Source organism: Pristiophorus japonicus, unplaced genomic scaffold (genome assembly GCF_044704955.1).
Source record: "Pristiophorus japonicus isolate sPriJap1 unplaced genomic scaffold, sPriJap1.hap1 HAP1_SCAFFOLD_252, whole genome shotgun sequence".
Classification (NCBI taxonomy): Eukaryota; Metazoa; Chordata; class Chondrichthyes; family Pristiophoridae; genus Pristiophorus; species Pristiophorus japonicus.
In genome coordinates this window covers 432,756-456,488 of record NW_027252252.1, presented here as the reverse complement: position 1 = coordinate 456,488, position 23,733 = coordinate 432,756, and the positions used below count along the sequence as shown (strand labels likewise).

General features: G+C 46.1%; 1 non-coding gene across 1 annotated transcript; it reads right to left on the bottom strand.

Annotated features, from left to right (window-relative positions):
- Positions 1–5,613: 5,613 nt before the first annotated feature.
- trnan-guu (transfer RNA asparagine (anticodon GUU)) lies at positions 5,614–5,687 on the bottom strand. The gene has a single exon. It is a non-coding gene; the product is annotated as a tRNA-Asn (tRNA).
- Between the last annotated feature and the right edge of the window lie 18,046 nt (positions 5,688–23,733).

Below are 23,733 nucleotides of genomic sequence, written 5' to 3'. Positions count from 1 at the left end.
GGAACTGAGGGAAATCCTTATTAGTCGGGAAATTGTGTTGGGGAAATTGATGGGATTGAAGTCCGATAAATCCCCAGGGCCTGATGGACTGCATCCCAGAGTACTTAAGGAGGTGGCCTTGGAAATAGTGGATGCATTGACAGTCATTTTCCAACATTCCATTGACTCTGGATCAGTTCCGATGGAGTGGAGGGTAGCCAATGTAACCCCACTTTTTAAAAAAGGAGGGAGAGAGAAAACAGGGAACTACAGACCGGTCAGCCTGACATCGGTAGTGGGTAAAATGATGGAATCAATTATTAAGGATGTCATCGCAGTGCATTTGGAAAGAGGTAATATGATAGGTCCAAGTCAGCATGGATTTGTGAAAGGGAAATCATGCTTGACAAATCTTCTGGAATTTTTTGAGGATTTTTCCAGTATAGTGGACAAGGGAGAACCTGTTGATGTGGTATATTTGGACTTTCAGAAGGCTTTCGACAAAGTCCCACACAAGAGTTTAATGTGCAAAGTTAAAGCACATGGGATTGGGGGTAGTGTGCTGACATGGATTGAGAACTGGTTGTCAGACAGGAAGCAAAGAGTAGGAGTAAATGGCGACTTTTCAGAATGGCGGGCAGTGACTAGTGGGGTGCCGCAGGGTTCTGTGCTGGGGCCCCAGCTGTTTACACTGTACATTAATGATTTTGACGAGGGGATTAAATGTAGTATCTCCAAATTTGCGGATGACACTAAGTTGGGTGGCAGTGTGAGCTGCAAGGAGGATTCTATGAGGCTGCAGAGCGACTTGGATAGGTTAGGTGAGTGGGCAAATGCATGGCAGATGAAGTATAATGTGGATAAATGTGAGGTTATCCACTTTGGTGGTAAAAACAGAGAGACAGACTATTATCTGAATGGTGACAGATTAGGAAAAGGGCAGGTGCAAAGAGACCTGGGTGTCATGGTACATCAGTCATTGAAGGTTGGCATGCAGGTACAGCAGGCGGTTAAGAAAGCAAATGGCATGTTGGCCTTCATAGCGAGGGGATTTGAGTACAAGGGCAGGGAGGTGTTGCTACAATTGTACAGGGCCTTGGTGAGGCCACACCTGGAGTATTGTGTACAGTTTTGGTCTCCTAACCTGAGGAAGGACATTCTTGCTATTGAGGGAGTGCAGCGAAGGTTCACCAGACTGATTCCCGGGATGGCGGGACTGACCTATCAAGAAAGACTGGATCAACTGGGCTTGTATTCACTGGAGTTCAGAAGAATGAGAGGCGACCTCATAGAAACGTTTAAAATTCTGACGGGGTTAGACAGGTTAGATGCAGGAAGAATGTTCCCAATGTTGGGGAAGTGCAGAACCAGGGGACACAGTCTAAGGATAAGGGGGAAGCCATTTAGGACCGAGATGAGGAGGAATTTCTTCACCCAGAGAGTGGTGAACCTGTGGAATTCTCTACCACAGAAAGTTGTTGAGGCCAATTCATTAAATATATTCAAAAAGGAGTTAGATGAAGTCCTTACTACTAGGCGAATCAAGGGGTAAGGTGAGAAAGCAGGAATGGGGTACTGAAGTTGCATGTTCAGCCATGAACTCATTGAATGGCGGTGCAGGCTAGAAGGGCCGAATGGCCTACTCCTGCACCTATTTTCTATGTTTCTATGTTTCTACCTATAGTCACACAAGATTCAGGACCGTTTCCCCTTTATCAATTGTAGAATATCGGGATCATACGGTAAAACACCTCCCTCCATTACTATCTGACCGCAGCCCCTGCTGTCCGCAGAGAAAACACACTCTATGGGATCTCCCTGACGGGATGCAAGCAGACGGGTGACATTACGGTGTGCCCTCACCCGGTGGGACAGGGAGAACTAGTCGAATGTGGATTTAATCCAACCGATGGATGTGTATTGGAAATAGTACCTGCCCCCACACATTTTGCCAGAACAGATTACGGGGGCAAAGGAAAATACTGTGTCTCTACCACGGCACATTCATATCGGTACAATGGCTTACAATGCCAGATCTCGCAACCAAACTTTTGCTCCACAGCCCTGTGACCTCACAACAGGACAAGCCCGCATTATCCAGGTTAGACGCCGAGGCCCAAAATCATTAAAGCCATCGATCAGCTCCACGATCACCTGCAGGATTATGACGAGCCAGAGCAGGCCCCTATCCCACATTTAGTTGCAGTATTAAGGGGACTAAGACTCAGAGTAGGCCAGTGTGTCAGACTCTACCACCAACTACAGACAAAGATTGAAATACTGGAGAAGGATACTGATCAAGAGTTACAAAACCAGAGTTGGTGGAGGAGGGTCTGGGACTGGGGCATGAACGTAAACATCCACCCCTGGATTGGAATAATATCACACATACTGGTAGGGATACAGCTGGTCTTAGCCCTAACATGGAGAGTCATGGTCTGTCGATCCTGCAGGCATTATGCACGACAAAGGAGTATCAGAACAAGGGCTCAAGTAAATAAAGTGACTTGTCCAGCAGAGGGACAGGGGAATCTGAACTATATCAATTTGATCGAAGCAACTGGGACTTCTGACACCACGTGACTGGCCAGCACGTTGAGGCAGGAAGTACCGGGTGGTACATAAAAATATAAGTCGAGAAACAAATTATGTTGTCGGTTAAAGGAGACTAGGATTAGTCCATTACCGAAAGGGGGGATTGTTGTAGGGCAAAGGCAAAGGCACCTGCTGAATATATGTATGCATGTATGTATGTGTAAAATGGTAGCCAGATACAAAATGGCTGTCAGGGATTCTGCAAAACACTAGGGGAATTCAGCTAACAGTTAGCTTGAATACATTTTTGGGTAGGTGATGACACTGCAGTTCCATGTACAGGAACACTGGAAAGAGCGAGCTCAGCAGAACGTCCTTAATCAACAAACCACAGACAAGATGTCCCTGCAGAATACTGAACAAAGAAATTCCTGTGACTGTATAAGGATAAGGAGGTTAGGTGCAGACAGAACCCAAGGCCAGTAGAGATAAGGGGATCTGGAGACTATCACGAGGCCATGAATAAGCCCCAGCTAAAACATGAGGTGATCACACAGTCCGCTGGTACCTGAGACCAATTTCATTGTCCCAGTGGAATCGATTTGTAATTTACAGTCGTTATGATTGGATTGTGTCCAGCCGATATGGGCTAAGTAATTGTAATGAACTGTTGCAAAACATATAAATATCGATGAATTTCTTTGTTCGGTGGAGTGGAGTGCCTGGAGTTGGACCAGAGGCTCTCTCCCCGCCGGTGTAATAAAGGCCATTTTGGCATTGGAACCGACCCCAAGTGTCGAGTGATTCTTCCAGGAAAACATTTGTGCGAACATAACTCAAGCTGTACCAGCCCTGGGAGACATTGATGGGACAAGTGTAGAGGGAGCTTCACTCTGTATCTAACCCTGTGCTGTACCTGCCCTGGGAGAGACTGATGGGACAGTGTAGAGGGAGCTTTACTCTATATCTAACCCCATGCTGTACCAGCCCTGGAAGAGATTGATGGGACAGTGTAGAGGGAGCTTTACTCTGTATCTAACCCCGTGCTGTACCTGTCCTGGGAGAGATTGATGGGACAGTGTAGAGGGAGCTTTACTCTGTATCTAACCCCGTGCTGTACCTGCCCTGGGAGAGATTGATGGGACAGTGTAGAGGGAGCTTTACTCTGTATCTAACCCCGTGCTGGATCTGACCTGGGAGGATTTGATGGTACAGTGGAGAGGGAGATTTATTCTGTATCTAACACATGCTGTACTTGCCCTGGGAAGGTTTGATGGGACAGGTTAGAGGAAGCTTTACTGTATATCTTAGATGGGCTGTATCTGCTCTGTGAGTCTTTGATGGGACAATATAGGGGGAGCTTTAATCTGTATATAACACATACTGTACCTGCCCTGGGAGGGTTTGATGTAACAGTGTCGAGGAAGCTTTAGTCTGTACCTGCCCTCTGAGTCTTTGATGAGACAATGTGGAGGGGGCTTTAATCTGTATCTAATCCGTACTGTACCTGCCCTGGCGGGTTTGATGGGACAGTATAGTGGGAGCTTTGCTCTGTATCTATCCTGTGCTGTGCCTGCCCTGGGAGGGTTTGATGGGACAGTGTAGAGGGAGATTTAAACACGTGCTGCACTGTAATGTATATATGCCCGGGTTTACCTGCCACCAGGGGGACCGACCGTCGAAGGTCATTGGGCCACAGGCACACACATGCAACTCTTGTATATAAAGAAAGCCTCCATGTTTAATCCTTTGTTCGAGAGCTAGAAAAGTACGGTCAGGATGCACCTGATTGAGTTCACGGTAGTAAGCCTGCTGAGTTATTGCATATGCAACATGCACCTGCCCTGGAAGAGTTTGATGGGACTGTGTCGCGGGAGATTTATGTTGTAACTAATTTGTGCTGTACATGCCCTGAGAGTTTGATGGGACAAGGTAGAGGGAGCGTTCCTCTGTATCTAACCCCGTGGTGCATCTGCCCTAGGAGCGTTTGATGGGACAGTTTGGAAGAATCTTTACTCTGTATTTAACGCATGCTGCACCTGCCCTTGGAGAGTTTCATGGGACAGTATTGAGGGAGCTTTACTCTGTATCTAACCCGTTCTGTACCAGCCCTGGGAGTGTTGATGGGTCAGTGCAGAGGGAGCATTACTCTGTATCTAACGTGTACTGTATCTGTCCTGAGAGGGTTTGATGGGATAGTGTAGAGGGAGCATTACTCTGTTTCTAACGCGTGCTGTACCTGTCCTGGGAGAGTTTGATGGGACAATGTAGAGGAAGCTTTACTCTGTGTCTAACGCATACTATACCTGCCCTGGGAGGCTTTGATATGACTGTGTAGTTGTAGCTTAACTCTGTATTTAACATTATTGTCCTTTTCGATCCACTTGTTTCACACCGAAACAAATCATAACCGTGATGTGAATTTAACGCCACGTGATTCTTTGAAATCATCTTTAAATGATTGGGTAAAACCACTCCTTATGCCACCGAAAAACAGCTTTGATTCCAGGTCTTGGCGATAACTTTTGTAACACCATTTTTAAATTAAAAACCTGATACAATTGACGACATGCAGCAAAAGTAAGAATTCTTTTAATCACCGTTAATTAGCTGATAATCTTCTTCAGAATGAAATAAATAATAATATAATGACTGAGGAACAGTGGTATCCTCAATCATTCATTTTCTCTTTATATGTGATGAAGTTTTATCCCTATCTCATTTACACGCTGTATGAGAATGGTTTAAAATTCTAAGTGTTTATGACTCAGTTGTAAAACCATTGATTGTGTGTGTGTCTATTCTTGATAGGAGGAGCACTTGAGACCGAAGTTCCAGTTCTATATATGTATCAATAGAATCAATTTCCACCAGTTTCTTTAAACCCAATAGCATAATTTATTTCTAATGGGCTGGATGGAGGAACATGATTGTTATCGTTTTACTTGAACTGAATGCTCATAAATTATTGGAGTGGGAACGAATTGGATAACAGCACAGCAAGCAACATTTGCGGAATAGATTCGTGCAGCCAAAACGCACAATGACAACCTGGAATCGTGCGGCACCGAATACTCGGGGAAAAACAGTTAAACACTTCGTCCCTGGGTGGGCTCGAACCACCAACCTTTCGGTTAACAGCCGAACGCACTAACCCATTGCGCCACAGAGACTGATGGAAATATAAGGTGCAAGACATCCCAAACCAGGGTGTCACTAATTTCAAGCTTCAGATTTCTCCGACCGGGATGGTACTTGTCCACTCTCAGTGGTACTATTCCCAAATAAATGGAGGGACATTCATTGTGGATGCGTGGAAGCAGTCTGGTCCCGCACACTGCAGACACTTCCATGTCACCACCAACCAGCTCTCCCATAACCGGTGTGATCGACCTTCCAGCCTTCCAGTGCTTTGTCTGTGACAAAATATTCTGATTGTCCCGAAGCCGGTATTAGGTTTTAATTCCTTTTCAGCTCCTGACTGCGGATATTCCTGTGATTAAACGGGAACTAAATGCTGACAGGGACAGTTGGATTCACCGTTTCTTTGCTTGGTGAAATTTCAAAGATTGAAAGCGACGCACATCAACCCCAAACCTCCCGTGAGATGGAAGCCCAGTTGCTGTTTCAAGCTTGAATGCAGGTACAAGCAGAACTTATTCAAAGAAAGTCCAAGTCCCTGAGACGCCTGATTATTTGCACCAAACTCCTTTGCAAAGAGTTGAAGTTCATGTTTGGTGATCTGGGCACATCTTTCCCCAAACTTCAACACTTCAAACATAACTCAACGGCTGTAAAGCACTTTGGGGCGTCATGAGTTCCTGAAAGGCGCTGCAGAAATGCAAGTCCTTCTTTGCAAAAGTTCGATGCAATTTCAAAATTTGCGAGCAATATCAGGGCTCCTCTGGGACCCCTCGTAAATTTCAATGAACAAATCCGAATGGAAATCACAGCCCGAGACCAACGAGCCAACTGTTTGACAAACGTGAAGATAATGATCAAAGCATTTTTTTGTGTGTCGCTATTCAGAACATTAGAACTTAAGAACGAGGAGCAGGAGTAGGCCATTTGGCCCTTCGAGCCTGCTCCGCCATTTAATATGATCATTGCTGATCCGATCGTGGAATCAAGTCCATATCCCTGCCCGTTCCCCATAAACCTTATTCCCTTATCAGTTAAGAAGCTATCTCTGTCTTAAATTTATTTAATGCCGTGGCTTTCTCAGCTCTCTGAGGCAGTGAGTTCGACAGATTTACAACCCTCTGAGAGAAGAAATTCCTCCTCATCACAGATTTAAATGGACGGCCCCTTATTCTGAGATTATGCCCCCTAGTTCTCGTCTCCCCTATCAGTGGAACCATCCTCTCTGCATCCACCTTATCAAGCTCCCTCATTACCTTAAACGTTTCGATCAGATCACCTCTCATTCTTCTGAATTCCAATGAGTAGAGGCCGAACCTACTCAACATTTTCTCATAAGTCAACCCCTCATCTCTGGAATCAATCCAGTGAACCTTCTCTGAACTGCCTCCAAAGCAAGTATATCCTTTCGTAAATATTGTAAGTGTTTGTGATCCTCGCCCAATTGCCAGATGGACGGTTTGAATCGCCCCCACCTTACGAAAGTTCTAGATCCGGGAATTATTATTCAGAGTGTAAATTAAATGAGTCACGGAAAGGGATGCTTCTGGGTAAATCGTAGTATATTATTTTGGTCCAACATACACTGGCTAAAACATGCACTGCTAAACGAAATCACTGTCTCTGTGGAGAATAAAATCCCGGTTACAAACAACATACATACAGTACAGAAATGAGCCTAGTAACACGCAGTAATTCCCTGGTGGATTCTAACCCCACCCCTACCAATGAATTACCCTCCCCAGAATAGCCCTGAAAGGCTACACTTCTGAGAAAACCCTGAGCCCTTACCCAGCTGGCCTGGGATATCTGGTTACTGTCTTGGGACACTCGCGACCATGTTCACCACCACACGCAGCCCGTTTCCTTGCTCAGCTCAGCTGTGGGAATTCACTGCCTGGTCATCAGTCTCGGTGGCTTCTTCTGCAGTACTGCGGCCCCTTCCTCTGGTACATCGATCGGTGGAGCGAGAGCGAGTGGGAGAGGGGGCTCTCTCTAGACACAAGCTGCAAGCTGCAAGCTCCAATCTTCACACCAAGCTCCAAGCTAAAAATAAAGTGGAAAGGACCCTGTCTTTCTGGGAGTCTTGCTACCCCTATCTTTCCCGCCAATCTTTAAAACCCCTTTGTTTCTAAGCACGGGAACTTAGTCAGTGATGGGCCATCCCACCCATGCATTGGGCTGATGGCCCTTAGCCTGGGCATCTCTCTGAGCCATTGTGTTGGAAATGACCCAGCTCCTCCTTGGCTGGCCAGGCTGGTGGGTTCATTGTTCTGTGTCTCCTTCTGAGATAGAGGTGAGAAGTGCTTTTACAAATTAGAGTGGCTTTGTCAGTGGCCCCCCTTCCTGGCCGACAGCTCTTTTGTCAATGGATGACTGACAGCTCTTTTGTCCCAGCTAACTTCCATGCGGTCTCTGGAATTTTAACAAAACCAGCTTTTTCACATATCTGCGCAGGGTGTTCCCAGCACAGGGAAGATAGCCTCAGAAAAATAAAATCCACAAAATATTCTCGACTGAGTCCAATCTTTAAACAGAAACTTTGCGATCTCTTCATTCTGCTCTGCTAATTATCGATCTTGCCACGTAAAAAGTGCGTTGGCATTGCAATGCATTAATGTAAAATTAATGAAAAGAAAATGCAACGTTTTGTCGAGTGCAAAACATGCAGTGCCTGCATTTCAAAAAGCATTGCTTTTATTCATCCTGCGGAATGCATATTGCGCAGATAATCTCAGCACACATTGTGCAGGCAAAGGCAGCATTAGACAACAAAGTGATTTGTCCTCCGCTGATTTGTAGCAGATAACTGACGGTTGAGCACACAATTTGACAACTGGACTTGTAGATCAAGCATCAATGAAAAAGGCAACAAAACTGCCCACCAGCACCAGATGTCTTTCACTTGTTTGTCCCAAATTTTCAGCAGCTGGGACAAACAAGAATTTAGGTTTCACTGAGATTTAAACTCAGATCGCTAGATTTAAAATCAAGAGGACTCACCATTACACCATGGAACCAACTATTCCAAAACTTTTGAAACATACTTCGTCACAAACAAGGCACCGGAAGGCTGGAAAGTAGATCACACCGGTTGTGGGAGAGCTGGTTGGTGGTGACATGGAAGTGTCTGGGACCAGACTGCTTCCACACATCCACAATGAATGTCCCACCCTTTACTTGGGAAAAGTACAACTGAGAGTGGATAAGTTCCATCCCGGTCGGAGCAATCTGAAGCTTTAACTGACTGACACCCTGGTTTTGCATGTCTTGCAGTGTGTATCTGTGGCGCAATGGTTTAGTGCATTCGGCTGGTAACTGAAAGGTGGGTAATCGAAACCCATCTCCGGGCGAAGCCTTTTAATGTTTTTCCCCGAGGATTCGGTGCCGCACTGTTCCGGGTTGTCATTGTGCATTTTGGCTGCACGAACATATTCCGCAAACATTGCAAGCTGTGCTGTTATCCAGTGAGTTCCCACTCCAATACTTTTTTGAGCATTCAGCACAAGTAAAACGATAACAATTTTTTACATGGATCATGTTCCTCCATCCAGTCCAATCAAAATAAATTATGTTATTGGGTTTAAAGGAACTGGTGAAAATTGATTCTATTGATACATATATCAAACTGGAACTTCGGTCTCAAGTGCTCCTCCGATCAAGAATAGGCACACACACAATCAATGGTTTTACAACTGAGTCATAAACACTTACAATGTCTCACACAGCATGTAAATGAGATAGGGATAAAAATTCATCACATGTAAAGAGAAAATGAATGATTAAAGATACTACTGTCCCTCAGTAACTATATTATTATTTATTTCATCCTGAAAAAGATTATCGGTTATTTAACAGTGATTAAATGAATTCTTATTTTTTCATATTAGCTGCATGTCGTCAATTTTAAAAGGTTTTGAATTGAAAAAAGCTGTTACAGAAGTTACCGTCCTGACCTGGAATCGAAGCTGTTTTTCGGTGGTATAAGGAGTGGTTTTACCCAATCATTTAACGGTGATTTCAACGAATTACGGGAAGTTAAATTCAGATCAAGGTTACGAAGTGTTTCGGTGTGAAACAAGTGGATTGAAAAGGACAATAATGACACCAAGCATTACGATGCAGCAATGCAGCAATGCAGCGTTCCCTGGTGGTCCAGTGATTAGGATTCGGCGCTCTCACCACCGCGGCCCTGGGTCGATTTCCGGCCAGGGAAATTGCACTTCCATCAAAATTAAAACCTTAGAAAAAAGAGTTACATGCATCTGATGTGGAAAAAAAATTCATTGATATAACATCATTAATTAGTCCATTGTAGAACTTCAATCATTTAATTTGCCCTGAGTATGTGAGGAACTTTTATCCCGACCTCATTGTATTTTAGGAGCATTGTCCAGCCCCGGTATCTCCACCTGTGAAAGTAGGAAACTGCTGGAAATACACAACAGGACGGGTAGCCTTTGACAAACAATTAAACCCAGGTTACAGACTCTCTTCCTTCCCCTGCCCTTTGCGGGACACTTGTTCCCCTTTAATTTTACAGACTGACTGAGTTCACTAACCGCGTGGAGAGAGTCGGTGTCTCAGCGGCCCCACTGTGCTAACATGGAAGATAACACGATGGGGATGTGGGGTGGTGGCTGGGGATCAGTGACATGTTTGTGTAAAGGGCAGCGGAGGAGAAGGATTGACAGCTGTCAGTGAGGGACAGAAGTTGTTCAAGGTGAGCCAACACATTCCCGATCAGCACAAAAGGCATTCACTGGTCAGCTGCCCTCTGCTGTACTTCTGGTCAGAGCGGTTTCCGCAGTGGAGACGTTATCACGTTTGCTTTCCACGCGAAAGGATCCCGCACGGAAATATTATGTTTAAACTTGCTGTGGATGAACAACCATGGGCGAGTTTATTCTCCTGTCAAAAGGGCGACAGTGGCTTCTCCCTTATTCTTTAATTGCTCTTTATTTCCCTTCACTAAATAGATATATTTGAGTGAGAGAAATTGTTCCAGAGTGTCGCCCACTTCATCTTTTGTTCCCTTTTAAACACATAAAATGAGGCCGGTGGAATAAATACAGAAAACAAAGCCGAGGGATACAGACAAGAGGAAGAGAGAAGGGGAAATACTGCCCCTACCCAGAACTAATGCAGAAATCCCTCTGCTGCGCTCGGGGTGGCCACCCACAGCCTGGATACACTAACGTCCCAACAGTTCATTGACTGTCGGAGTGGGACTGTGCGGTGCTTCAGAAGACAGGACGAAAAAGCAAAGTCACTGATTCAGTCCCATGTGCTTTTCTGACTGGCACCGGGGAAACAGTGAGACAGATTTTGGAGCACAGGTCTGGTTATTCTGAAACAGCAAAGAAAATATGAAGTCCGGAATTAAATTATTTAATGTGTATCCTGCTCGTTTAGTGGTTAGGCATTCACAGAGGGAGCCCGAGTTCGGAAAGTAACTTTTTAATTCAAACTTTTTTCAAATAATTACATGCAATTAATTAAACTCTGTGGGAGGCGGGGTGATTAAAACATCACCGATCAGAAAGGAATTGTCCGCGGGAAGCCTCCAACCGGAATTTTTGGGCCAATATTCCCACCCGGATTGTTTTGCAGAATTACAGTCAATCCTTCAATAACTGAACTGTAATAATTTCAGGAGCTATCATCATCGATGATATTTTACACCCCATCGGACTTAACACACTCTGAATTTTTGAAATTGGTTTAAATTGTTCATTGCTCAGAAGACAAGTAACCTGGGGTACGCCAGGCCAGTGCACCACAAGGCCAGAGCGGTGCCGTACGTGATGTGGTAAAAAATAGAAGACGAATTGGACCGCCTGCTGAGGGAAGGCATCATTTTGCCAGTCGAATTCAGTGACTGGGCGAGCCCGATTGTATCGGTGCTCAAGGCGGATGGGTCAGTCAGGATATATGGTGATGACAAAGGCCACCATCAATCGGGTGTCACTCCAGGACCAGTACCCATTATCGAAAGCGGAGGACCTCTTTGCGACACTATCCGGTGGCAAAGTTTTTTCAAAATTGGACCTGACCTCAGCTTACATGACCCAGGAGCTGGCGAGTGAGTTGAAGAAGCTGACCACCATCACGACACACAAGGGGTTGTTTGAGTACAACAGATGTCCGTTCGGGATTCGCTCGGCCGCCGCGAACTTCCAACGAAATATGGAATGCCTCCTCAAGTCGATTCCAGGGACGGTGGTTTTTCAGGACGACATCCTCATCACAGGTTACGAGACTGAAGAACACCTCCACAACCTGGAGGAGGTGCTACGCAGACTGGACCGGGTAGGGCTGCGACTGAAAAAGGCGAAGTGCATCTTCCTAGCTCCAGAGGTAGAATTCCTGGGGATGAGGGTAGGAGTAGACGGGATGAGCCCTACTGTGTCCAAGATGGAAGCGATCCAGAGAGCACCCAGACCCCGTAACACGACGGAGCTGCGTTTGTTCCTGGGGCTCCCCAACTATTTGGTAACTTTCTTCCCAAATTGAGCACGCTGCTCGAGCCGCTACACGTGCTCCTAAGCAAAGGTCGCGAATGGGTCTGGGGGGACAGCCAGGAAAGGGCTTTTAATAGAGCACACAATTTGTTATGTTCCAACAATCTGTTAACACGATATGACCCATGTAAGAAACTTGTGTTAACGTGCGATGCGTCGTCCTATGGTGTCGGGTGTGTGTTGCAGCAGGTCAATGCCAAGGGTCAGTTACAGCCGGTAGCTTATGCCTCCAGAAGTCTGTCCCAGGCAGAAAGGGGCTACGGGATGATAGAAAAGGATGCGCTCGCATGTGTATATTCGGTAAAGAAAATGCACCAGTACCTGTTTGGCAGGAATTTTGAGCTGGAGACAGATCACAAACCCCTAACGTCCCTTTTGGCCGACAACAAGGCGTACAGAGGTGGGCACTCACGTTAGCCACCTATGACTACACAATTCGGCACAGACCGGGCACTGAAAACTGCGCCGATGCACTCAGCAGGCTCCCACTAGCCACCACTGAGGGGGCTACCGAGCATGCTGCTGAGATGGTGATGGCTGTTGAAGCTTTCACAAGCGAAGGCTCACCTGTGACAGCCCGTCAGATTAAAGTCTGGACAAATAGAGACCCTAGTCAAGAAATGTGTCCTGAATGGGGTCTGGTCAGCCACGTGCAGGGCATGCCCTGAGGAATTTAAACAATTTCACAAGTGCAGGGATGAACTCTCGATTCAGGCCGATTGCCTACTGTGGGGAAACCGCGTAGTCATGCCTCAGATGGGCAGAGAGGTGTTCATCAGAGAACTCCACAATGAGCATCCGGGCATTGTCATGATGAAGGCAATTGCCATGTCACAAGTTTGGTGGCCAGGGATAGTTGCAGATGTGGAAGTTTGTGTTCGCAGGTGCAACACGTGTGCCCAGCTGGGCAATGCGTCCAGGGTAGCCCCCCTTAGCCCCTGGCCATGGCCCGCCAAGCCTATGTCACGCATCCATGATGACTACGCAGGTCCTTTCATCAGAAAAATGTTTTTGGTTGCAGTAGAAACCCATTCCAAATGGATCGAGTGTGACATTTTAAATTCAAGCACATCCTCTGCCACGGTAGAAAGTCTATGGGCAATGTTCGCCGCCCACGGTCTACCAGATATCTTGGTCAGCGACAATGGCCCATGCTTCACAAGCACTGAATTCCAGGACTTCATGGCAGGCCATGGAATTAACCATGTCAGAAAGGCACCGTTCAAGCCAGCCTCAAATGGCCAGGCAGAGCGAAAAGTGCAGATAATCAAACAGGGAATGCTCAGAATCCAAGGGGGTTCCCTACAAAGCCACTTATCACGCCTCCTGTTGGCCAAAAGATCCCGACCACACTCGCTCACAGGGGTTCCACCCGCAGAGCTGCTGATGATAAGGATGCTCAAAACCCGTTATTCCATATACACCCCACCATGAAATAAATTGTTGAGAGCAGGCGCCAATCACAATATAACTACCATGGCAGGAATGCGAGGGCTCGATATATTGGTGTAAACGACCCTGTTGTTGTCCATAACTACACTGCAGGGCCTAAATGGCTCGCAGGCACTGTGATTGCCAAAGAGGGCAATAGGATTCTGGCAGTTAAACTTACCAATGGACAAATCTGCCGCAAACACGTGGATCGAACAAAAAGAAGGTTCAGTAACCCCATAGAAGAAGCAGAGGAAGAACACGATATAGAGTTCACTCCAGCACAGGTGACCGAACACCGGAACCAAAGGGAGGAGAGCCCAGTCACTGTGGGCAGTCCGATAGGCCTGAGGCACCGCAAACAGCAGACACGCAGGCCAATGCCCAACAACCGGAGCCCCAACTCAGGCGCTCTACAAGAGAGCGTAAACCACCAGAAAGACTCAACGTGTGATCCCAAAAAGACTTTGGGGTAGGAGGTGATGTCATGTATTCAACCAGCATTGTAACCCATGTATAAACTGACAAGTTGTGCACTGTCAGAACAATGACCACTAGGTGGTGAACTTGTGGGAGACACTCCTAACCTGGACCTTCAGGTATAAAAGGGGAAGCTCCACCCACTTCCATCACTTGTGTGCTAAGGAATAAAGGACAGGTCACAGACTGACCTTCTCTCAAGCATGGGCCTCGTGTGCATTTATACTGTACAGTTAGGACGTATCACTTATGACTCCAGGAATCCGGTGCAACTTTTGTTAAAATTAACAGGACCAACTATTTCATAGAAAAAATCTTCTCTAACATAATGTTTTTAGATCATGCACTGGTCGATCATTCTTCGGTGCAAAGTGGATGAACTGACTCTTCCCCACATTGAACCCCAGTAATCACAGTCAAGGAGATATTTAATCGAGGTTTTCAGAATTATGGGGAAATTGTTTCCACGGGCAGGAGTGTCGGTAACCAAAGGACACAGACATAAGATAATTGGAAAAAGGAAAAATCCGGGGCGGGGGATGTGGGGTGAGGAGATGTATTTTTACCTGCTCCTGATCCTTACATGTTTATGACCTTCCACAGGAGAACAATCTCGGCCCTGAGCATGTATGAGGAGAAAGCTCCAGAAAATATTCAATATTCCCACCCGGTGAGCTTTCGCGTGTGAGGCGAACGTATTAACCGCGACACTGCGGAAACATTTCCACTTTCAGCACCCGGTCAGACGGAAATGTTAACCAAGCAGGTGAACTGCTGAATTCCACTTTAAAGGAATTGGTCGTGGTGCCAAGCAAATGGGTTTTGCTTCATGACGATAAGGAATAAGTGGAATTCGAACCCACACTTCCAGAAAAAACTGCAACCTGAACACAGCACCTGAGACCGCTCGGCCATCCTGACTATTTCATGCTGTATGTGGCCATCTGCAGGTTGATGTTTCAATTTATTTCACAGCAAATATATTCTAAAATGATGTTTCTGCCTGGGTTTGAACATGGGACCTTTTAAGTGTGAGAAACTAAGATGATAACCGCTACACTACAGAAACCCCTGTTTAACTGCCTGCCCAGAGAGAAGTGTTAAACCAGAAAGTGTAATTCTGAATCCCTTTCTGTGAAAAAAATCATAACACAAACATTTCTTTGACCGAAGCTGCACAAGTCAAAAATGTTCCTTTCAAAGTCGTTAAACTCCCAAATTTCCGTGCCCCCCGAATCTTCTGAATCAGAAAGCTCTAGTTGTACCGACTCAATCCATAAATAACAAATAAAAACAGAATAGCTGGAAATCTCAGCTGGTCAGACAGCATCAGTGTTTTTACCAGGAGACTAAGCTCGCCTCCGATTGTTCATCTACAGCAAGTTTAAACATAATATAGAATCATGGAACGGTTACAGCACGGAAGTAGTCCGTTCGGCCTGTCGAGCCCGTGCCGACTCTCAGCTAGTCCCACTCCTCCGGCCTTTACCCGTACCTCTGAGATATTTTTCCTTCAGATACTTATCCAAATCCATTTTGAAAGATAAGATTAATTCTGCCTCTGCCACCCTTTCAGGCAGGGCATTCCGGATCCCAACCACTCGATGCCAAATGGCCTCCTCCTGTTCCTATGTTCCTGTGTATAAAGTCTGGGAAACACGAGATCAATTCCTGCCACTCTCACAGCCTTCCTAAATATAGCACCGTCATTCTATTCTCGTAAAACCAGCTCCTGAAGTATTGGCCAGCTGTGTTGGTTAGAGTTCTGGTTATGTTCCTAAGACAACATCTACCACTGTGTGTCTGTAGTGTAGCGGTTATCATGTTCCCCAAACACACCAAAGGTCCCCGCGTGAAATCACTTTGAAAAAATTAAAATGGACCGAATGGCCGACTCCTGTTCCTAATTCTTACGTTCTTATGATCTTATGTCCTTTCACTGGAGAACAATCTCGCCCCTGAACATGCTTGAGGAGGAAGTTCCAACAAAATATTTCCACCTGGTGAGCTTTCCCGTGTGCGAGGCGAATGTGTTAAACGCAACACTGTGGACACATCTCCACTTGCAGCACCAGGTCCGACGGAAATTTTAAGCGAGCAGCTGAACTGCTGAATCCCACTTTTAAGGACTTCGTCGTGGTGTCAGAACAAATTTTGGGTGAGCCTCCATTTGCCGGCGAAGTTTGAACTTGCAGTTAGAACTTTTGCAAAGAATGACTGCATTTTTACGTGGCCTTTCAACAACTCAGGAAATCCCCAAGTGATTTAAAGGCAATGAAGTACCAATGGAGCCTTGCTAAGTGGGGAAAGATGTGCCCCAATCACCCCACACGCATCTCAACTCTTTCAGAAGCAAGAGAGTGTGTAACCTGGGTCTATAACATAAAGTAATGGGCTCATTAACGATTAAAGCCCATTATTAATCCTCTCACACACCTCAATTATGTTTATGCAATGCATCGATGGAAACTTCAACAACTGAACTTTACTGAGTGAAGGAACTTTAATCATTGATGAAGTTTTATCCTCTATCTGATTTTACACACTGTATTTTAGGAGAGTGAGTTAAAATGCCCATCGCTCATGATACAAGGAACCTGGGGCTACTTTTTAAAATGTATTCCACAGAAAAATATTTGCCAAAATAATGTTTCTGTCTGTGCTCAAACCGAAGATATTTCACATGTGTGGCGAAGGTGATAACCGTTACACGACGGAAACCTCTGCTTACACCTTGAAAAAAAGTATCTTGCAGCGCTACCTCACTTCCCAGCAGCAGATCAAAGCCACAAACAAACCCATTGATTATTCCCACTTCTCCATCTCCACAGATACTGCCTGACCTGCTGAGTGTTTCCAGCATTTTCTGTTTTTACTGAATACACAAACACAGGTATTCGTTCAAAATCAAACTGGAGGTGGCCACACACAGATTGAACAGAGTCAGAGAGACAGACAGGATCGGGAAACACCCGGAAATGGGACGGAACCAACAGGCGCCTGGCTGCAATCACCGACAGGGAGATGTCATTTACAGAATCCTTGCTAGCTCAGTAGATACAGCAGAAGGCTTTTAATCTCAGAGTTATGTGTTTGAGCCCCACATTGGGTGAATCATTATCGTTAAATTTTATGCCGCTTTCTCGGGCAAACTTCATTAATTAACCGATCAGCTTCTTTTGCACAGTGAAAGTAATGTTAACTGAGGGAGAGTCGATAATTGAATAATTGGTTCTGTGCTTTGCATGTTAACTGTTAAACCATATCCCATTTTACACACTGCACTTCAGGCATCTGATTCAGAATGTTCATTGTAAAATGAACGTGTCCCTGGGGAAACAGTGAGACAGGTTTTAGAGCAAGGGTCTGGTTATTGTGAAACAGCAAACACAATATCAATTCCGGAAGAACAACAGTTAAATTAACTGATTTGAACACACAGCCTCCTGATCGGGAGTTAGACCCGTAACCTTTGCACCACGATGTCCAGATTCTACAACAGTCCCAGCAGATCGGAAGGTAGAAAATGTAACATCGCTATTCAAGAAAGGAGGGAGAGAGAAAACCGGGAACTACAGGACAGTTAGTCTGACATCAGTCATCGGGAAAATGCTGTAATCCATTGTTAAAGAAGTGGTGTCAGGGCACTTCGAAAATTATAACATGATTTGACAGAGTCAACATGGTGTTATGTAAATGTCATGGGCAGGATCAGAAAATAATCAAATAAGACTAATGTTAAGCTGGCCTTCATATCTCGCGAACTCGATCACCAGCAAGTGATCAGGAAGGCCAATGGAATCTTGGCCTTTATTGCAAAGGGGATGGAGTATAAAAGCAGGGAAATCTTGCTCCAGTTATACAGGGTATTGGTGAGGTCATACCTGGAATACTGCGTGCAGTTTTGTTTTCCATATTTACGAAAGGATATACTTGCTCTGGAGGCAGTTCAGAGAAGGTTCACTCGGTCGATTCCGGAGTTGAGGGGGTTGACTTCTGAGCAAAGGTTGTTTAGATTGGGCCTCTACTCATTGGAATTCAGAAGAATGGGTGGTGATCTTATCCAAATGTATAAGATTATAGGGGGCTCGACAAGGTGGATGCAGAGAGGATGTTTCCACTGGTGGGGGAGACTAGAACTAGATCTTAGAATAAGGGGCCGCCCATTTAAAACTGAGATGGGGAGAAATTTCTTCTCGCAGAGGGTTGTAAATCTGTGGAATTCGCTGCCTCAAAGAGCTGTGGAAGCTGGGACATTGAATATATTTAAGGCAGAAATCGATAATTTCTTAAACCATGAGGGGATAAGGGGTTATGTGGAGCGGGCGGGGAAGTGGAGCTGAGTCAATGATCAGATCAGCCATGATCTTATTGAATGGCGGAGCAGGCTCGAGGGACGGTGTGGCCGACTCCTGCTCCTATTTCTTACGTTGGTATCACTGGACCACAAGGGGACAGATGTTGTGTGCAGCTACACAAAGCCCTGGTTAGACCTCACTTGGGGGACTGTGTTCGGTTCTGGTACCGCACAGGCAGCATCTGCTTTTTTGCCAGGAGACGAAACTCGCCTCCGATTGTTCATCCACAGCAAGTTTAAACATAATGTTCCCGCCCTGGATAGAACCAGCAACTTTTCACATGCAAAGCGAACGTGATAACCGCTACACTACAGAAATTTGTGCTAGATGAAGCACAACAGAGGGGAGCTGAACAGTGAGCTCCCTCGGTGCTGATCGGGACCGATGCTGATGTGGAAGCAAGTCATCCTCAACTCCGGGGGATTGCCTCAGAAGAAGAGAGGAGGATCAGGAATGTGTTGGCTCACCTTAAACAACTTCTGTCCCTCACTGAAAGCTCTCAATCCTTCTCCTCCGCTGCCCTTTACAGAAATGTCACGTAATTACCACCCACCATGTTCACTTCCACATCCTCACAGTGGGCCACAGAGACACCTGCCGTCTCCCCGCGATCAGCGGACTCACCCAGTTTGTAAAGTTACACCCGGAACAAGTGTCCCGCAAAGGGCAGGAGAAGCCAGAGAGTCTGTAAACTCAGTGTGTAACAGGAAGTAACGGGGTTATTAACGGTGATTACAGCAATTCATCATCATTAGCTGTCCCTCGAAATCGAGGAAGACTTGCTTCCACTCTAAAAATGAGTTCTCAGGTGACTGAACCGTCCAATACAGGAATTACAGTCTCTGTCACAGGTGGGACAGACAGTGGTTGAAGGAAAGGGTGGGTGGGACTGGTTTGCCATACGCTCCTTCCCCGCTGCCTGTGCATGTGTTCTGCATGTTCTCGGCGATGAGACTCGAGGTGCTCAGCACCCTCCAGATGCTCTTCCTCCACTTAGGGTGGTCTTTATCCAGGGACTCACAGGTGAAGGTGGGGATGTTGCATTTTATGAAGTGGCTTTGAGGGTCCTTCAAACGTTTCCTCTGCTCACCTGGGGCTCGCTTGCCGTGCAGGAGTTCCGAGTAGAGCGCTTGCTTTTGGAGTCTTGTGTCAGGCATGTGAACAATGAGGCCCGCCCAACGGAGCTGGTCGAGTGTGGTCAGTGCTTCGATGCTGAGGATGTTGGCCTGATCGAGGACGCCAACGTTGGTGCGTCTGTCCTCCATGGGGATTTGCTGGATTTTGCAGAAATATCATTGGTGGTATTTCTCCAGCGACTTGAGGTGCCCACTGTATAAGGTCCATGTCTCTGAGCCATACAGAAGGACGGGTATCACTACAGCCCTGTAGACCATAAGCTTAGTGGCAGGTTTGAGTGCCTGATCTTCGAACACTCTCTTCCTCAGGCGGCCGAAGGCTGCACTGGCGCACTGGAGGCAGTGTTGAACCTCGTCGTCGATGCCTGCCCTTGCTGATAATAGGCTCCCGAGGTATGCAATTATTCATTCTCTCACAGACCTCAATTATTTTCATACGATAAACTGATTGAGAATAGAAAGAGGGTTAGTGCTCGGGATCTTAACCACCCGACCACCAAGGAAAAATTATGGTAATGGTATATATTAGAAATATATATCTATATTAATAGAATCATAGAATCAGAAAGTTTCAGCACAGAGTGAGGCCATTTCAGCCCATCGTGTCTGCACCGGCCGACAAAGAGCTATCCAGCCTAATCCCACTTTCCAGCTCTCGGTCCAGAGCTCTGTAGGCTGCGGCACTTTAAGTGCACATCCACGTATCTTTTAAATGTGGTGAGGGTCCCTCCCTCTACCACCCTTTCAGGCATTGAGTTCCAGGCCCCCACCACCCTCTGGGTGATGAAATGTCCCCTCATATCTCCTCTAAACCTCCCCCAATTACTTTAATTCTACGCCCCCTGGTTGTTGACCCCTCTGCCAAGGGAAACGGGACCTTCCTATCCATTCTATCCAGGCCCCTCAATTTTATACACCTCAATCAGGTCTCCACTCAGACGCCTCTGTTGCAAAGAAAACAGATTCAGCATCTCCAAACTATCCTCATAGCCAAAATTCTCCACACCAGGCAACATTCTAGTAAATCTCCTCTGCACCCTTTCCAGTGAAATCACATCTTTCGTGTAATGTGGTGACCAGAACTGCACGCAGTACTCCAGCTGTGGTGTAGCCAGTGTTTTGTACAGTTCAAGCATAACCTCCTTGCTCTTGTATTCCATGCCTTGACTAATATAGGCAAGTATTCCATATGCCTTCTTAACCACATTAACTATCTGGCCTGCTACCTTCAGGGATCTGCGGACCTGCACTCCAAGGTCCCTTTATTCCTCTACACTTTTCAGTGTCGTACCATTTAATGTGTATTCCCTTGCCTTGTTAAACCTCCCCAAATGCATTACCTCACACTTATCCGGATTGAATTCCATTTACCACAGTTCTGCCCAACTGACCAGTACATTGATCATCATCATCATAGGCGGTCCCTCGATCTAGGACGATTTGCTTCCATGAGTTCACAGGTGTTTCGATGAAGGACACGATGTTCCAGTCCTGGACTCCAATTGAGGGGGTGGAAGATGCCTTTGTGTGGATTTTTTTAACGTGGGGTGACCGTTGCAAACCAGTCACCACACGGGCTTGACAGAGCGAGGTCTTGGTCCAGTGGCAAGGGTTAACCAAGACGACAGGAGACCAGCTCTGCTGCATGGACCCAGTGCCCACACATATCGCAGTGTGGGCTGGGCCCGTGCTGTCCCTGGGCCCTCGGCTCTTCTGGGCCCCCTCCCCTCATCTGTCGCACCTCCTCCACGATCTGTCACCGCTCCTCCACCATAAACATTCACCGCATCTCGCCACAAACACTCACCGCTCATCCGCCCCGACCTTCCCACTCCTCTCTACCTGGGCCCTGCCAATGTTCTTGCTCACGCTCCAAAATGACGACCAGGGTTTTGATGACGTCACCCAGACGCCCATTTCAAAAACGTCGGTATTTGTTTCAATACCTTAAAAATGTTAACATATATGTAATAAAGCTTGAAGCACCTCCCGGAATTCCTTCTCAGATGGGATTATGGTTTGTTGATCCAGATTCCAGAATCCATGGAGAGATGTTACCCGTGGTATAAGGTGGTGTGGCTGGATTCCGATGGACTGCATGGATAGCTTACCAACTTCGCTTGTTGTTTTAGTATCATCGCGCTGGTCCCTCGGAGAACAGTGTGAAGTGGTAGGAGGATCAATGTGGCCAGGATTCGTGTCCTGGTCAATATTTATCCCTCAATCAACATCACAGAGACAGATGATCTGGTCATCATCACACTGCTGCCTATAGGAGCCTGCCGTGTGCAAATTGGCGGCTGTGTCTCCCACACTACAAGAGTGACCGCAATTCAAAAAGTACTTCATTGGCTGCAAAGCGCCTTGAGACATCCATTGATATCTTCCTGTAGTCCGCCACTTTCTTCTTCATTATCAACCACTCAGCCTATTTTAGTGTCATCTGCAAACTTCTTACTCATACTCTCAACATTTAAGTCCAAGTCATTGATGTATACCACAAAAAGCAAGGGACCCAGCACTGAGCCCTGCGGAACCCCACTGGATCACAAAATCACCCATCAACCATTACGCTTTGATTCCTGCCTCTGAACAAATTTTGGACCCAACTTGCCACTTTGCCCTTGAATCCCATGGGCTTTTACATTCGTAACCAGTCTGCCAAGTGCGACCTTGTCAAAAGCTTTGCTAAAGTGCATTTACATTGCATCATACCACTGCCCTCATCAACCCTCCTGGTTCGCTCCTCGAAAAATGCAATCTATTTAGTCAGACACGACCTTCCCTTGACAAATTCATGTTGACTATCCTTGATTAATCCATGTCTTTCCAAATGAAGATTTATCCTGTCCCTCAGAATTTTTACAAATAATTCTAAAAGGTTCGGCTGGCCAGCCTGTATTTACTCAATCCCTTTCTCCATTTTTAAACAAAGGTACAACGTTAGCAGTGCTCCAATCCTCTGGCCCCGCACCTGTAGCCAGTGAGGATTGGACAATGGTGGTCAGAGCCTCTGCTATTTCCGCTTTTGCTGCTCTTATCAGCCTGGGATACATTTCATCCGGGCCTGGGGATTTATCCACTTTCGAAGCTGCTAAACCACCAATACTTCCTCTCTCACTCTGTTTATTTCATCTAATATTTCACACTTCTCCACCCTCATTGCAAAGTCCACATCGCCCCTATCTTTTGTGAAATCAGATGCAAAGTATTCATTAAGAATGCTACCCACGTCTTCCACCTCCGCGTACAGATTCCCTTTATGGACTCTAATAGGCCCCACTCTTTCTCTACTTATCATCGTGCTCTTAATGTATTTGTAAAACATCTTTGGGTTTTACCAGATTTAATTACCAACATTCTCTCATGCTCTCTCTTTGTTTTCCTGATATATGTTTTAATTGCACCTCTGCACCTCTAGAGTTTCTGCAGTATTGAGTTATCGGTATCTGTCATAAGCTTCCCTTTTTTTCGTTAACTTTCTCTGTATGTCCCCTGACATCCCGGGAGCTCTAGATTTGTTAGTTCCACCTTCGTTTTTAAGGGAACATACTTGCTCTGTACCCTCAGGATCTCCTCCTTGAATGCCTCCCACTGCTCTGACACTGATTTACCAGCAAGTAGCCGTTCTCAGTCAACTTTGGCGAAATTCCTTCTCAGTTCAGCAAAACTGGCTTTACCCCAATTGAGAACTTTTATTGTGGTCCCCTTTGTACTTTTCCATTACTACCCTAAACCTTACTGAGTCTGATCAATCGCACCAAAATGCTCTCCCACTGATACCCCTTCTACCTGCCCCTCTTCGATCACAAGACCCAGTCCAGAACCGCTCCTCCCTTGATGGGCTTGTTACAGACTAGATAAAGAATTTCTCCTGAATGCATTTTAGGAATTCTCCACCATCTGTACCATTCACACTATCATTTTCCCAGTTAATATTCGGGTAGTTAAAATCCTCCACTATTACAGCTCGATAGGTTTTGCACTTCTAAACATTCTGCCGATATACTTGTTTTTCTATCTCCCTCTAACAGCCTGGGGGTCTAGAGTGCATTCCCAGTCGTGTGATCGCCCCTTTTCTGTTCTTTAATTCAACCCACATGGCATCGTTTGATGACCCCTCTCACACATCTTTCCTCTTCACAGCTG